Source organism: Girardinichthys multiradiatus, chromosome 1 (assembly GCF_021462225.1).
Source record: "Girardinichthys multiradiatus isolate DD_20200921_A chromosome 1, DD_fGirMul_XY1, whole genome shotgun sequence".
Classification (NCBI taxonomy): Eukaryota; Metazoa; Chordata; class Actinopteri; order Cyprinodontiformes; family Goodeidae; genus Girardinichthys; species Girardinichthys multiradiatus.
In genome coordinates, this window is record NC_061794.1 from 4236361 (window position 1) to 4238694 (window position 2334).

Consider the following 2334-nt stretch of genomic DNA (forward strand, 5'->3'; position numbering starts at 1 on the left):
TGTACAAGATGAGAAAAATTAATTTCTTTAACAAGCTAAATATTTCTATTAATATCTGTTAACATTACACTTCAGTTAGAAACCTACATACCCTTTGGGGTTTTTGTCGTTTTGTGCAAATGACTGTTAAAAACAAAATGTTATAATTATTACAACAGAAAAGAAAATAATGTATTATCTGCTAATAAAATTTTTATCACCCTTTATTCATCTCACCTGGTATTGTAATTATTTTATATTTCCAGTTAAGTACAGCAGCAATCGCTGCTACAACTAAAAAAACCACCACACCGATCACTATTCCTGTGATATTGGAACCTTCTTCTCCACATTCAGCGTCAGTTGAAGCTGTTCCTGCTTTTATCAGCTGAAGGTTTTCTTTTTCACATCTGAAATCACAGAGACGTGCATGCAGGTAAATACTGTGGTAAACATGCTGTGTGTTCATGCTGTTTATAAGACTACCTTACTGTCTGTGTTGCTGACAAGACAACATTGTCCCATTAGAAAATGTTCTACTGAAGCAGTCAGAGCAGTCTGTGTCTGTGGAGGCTGTTCCTGTACAAACACAATCAGTCAGCATAAAGTTGGTCAGAAGATTCTGATCATATTTTCACTTCTGACCAACATGTAACTCAATTTATCATTTTCAATGTTTGGTTATAAAATGTAAAAGTCAGAATTCATCTAAAAGTCAGAGGATGAATGTTCTGAAGAGAATCAAACCAACCTTTCTTGCTGATGTACTGTCCTGGTTCACAGCTCTTGTGTTTCTGTGCTACACCACAGCCTCCTGATTTAGGGTCTGTACAGAAGAACCCCTCAATTGGTTCACAGACTGTGTCTGCATTTAGGCTACATCTTTGTTTGACCATCAGATCAGCTCCTGTGAACACACAGATTACACATGCAGAGATAAAACTTCCACCAACATGGTAAACTTACAGACATCTTGGGGAAATGTCACCGAGCAAGAAGGTCGCTTGATAGTAAACCGCCAGCAGGAGCTCTCGAATTTATTTGAATTCACTAGCTAATCAAGGCTGTCTGCCATCCAACCATCTCTGGAAAATGCTATGGCAGAAATGTCAAAGATTTGACAACTTTTGACAAGTATGCAAGCCGATATAAACGAGATAAAGGAGGCTAACGTAGGACTATCAAATGGTGTGGATGGAGTTCTGCAGTGACTTGATGAAGCTGCTTAAAGATGACAATCATATACTTTGCAAGTGCAGCAAATCTCCTGCACTGATAAAAGGGCAAAAAAAAGTGGGGAGCTACATCTAGCACTTTAACCAGGTCCATGATGGGATTTTTAGATAAAACTACAATTTCCAAAAACATGCCCAGGCATAGGCTTGCTATTACACAGTTGATGAAGGACTTAAGCTTGATAGATGTCCGAAGGCTAATGAATCCTAGAGAAAATTACAAGTCACACTTGACTTCTGATTATGAGAATTGGATTGACTACTTTTTGATCAGGATCAGAATCAGAATCAGAAAAGCTTTATTGCCAAGTACGTTTTTGGACATACAAGGAATTTGTTTTGGCGTAGTCGGTGCAATACAGTACAAATTAAACAGTATAAACATATCTACAATATAATATAAATATATGTGCACAGTTTTTTTTAAGTGAGTGAGAGTAAATATAGAGCAGTATTGGGTGCAAGAGCAGTACAACAGTGCAGGTGATCAGTGTGCAAGTATGGCAGTGCAAGTAAAGCAGGAGTCCAAGCTGAGCGTTAATGTAACGCATAGAGTTGCAAGTTGATTGGTAATATGCTGGTAGAGAATGTCTCAGACTGCACTATAGGACCTATGGCATTCATCAAAGCACCATGTCATTGTGCATTTGGCCTTAATTCTGGAATTCGATTTGAAAAAAATAGACTGGATAGATATTGAATGTACAGTGCCTTGCGAAAGTACTTGGCCCCCTTGAACTGGTCAACCTCTTGCCACATTTCAGGCTTCAAACATAAAGATATAAAATAAAAAATTTTTGTGAAGAATCAACAACAGGTGGGACACAATCGTGAAGTGGAATGAAATTTATTGGATGTGTCAAACTTTTTTAACAAATAAAAAACTGAAAAGTGGGGCGTGCAATATTATTCGGCCCCTTTACTTTCAGTGCAGCAAACTCACTCCAGAAGTTCAGTGAGGATGTCTGAATGATCCAATGTTGTCCCAAATGACTGATGATGATAAATAGAATCCTGCTTTTCGTCAGCAGGGACAGGGAAGATGGTTAAAATTGATGGGAAGATGGATGGGGCCAAATACAGGACCATTCTGGAAGAAAACCTGATGGAGTCTGCAAGA

At 38.1% G+C, this 2334-nt stretch overlaps 1 long non-coding RNA gene across 1 annotated transcript; it reads right to left on the reverse strand.

The window, feature by feature from the left end:
• Positions 1–240: 240 nt before the first annotated feature.
• LOC124870116 lies at positions 241–874 on the reverse strand. Its single transcript, XR_007038713.1, has 3 exons — positions 731–874; positions 471–558; positions 241–389 (listed from the first exon to the last, which is right to left on the reverse strand). It is a non-coding gene; the product is annotated as an uncharacterized LOC124870116 (long non-coding RNA).
• Between the last annotated feature and the right edge of the window lie 1460 nt (positions 875–2334).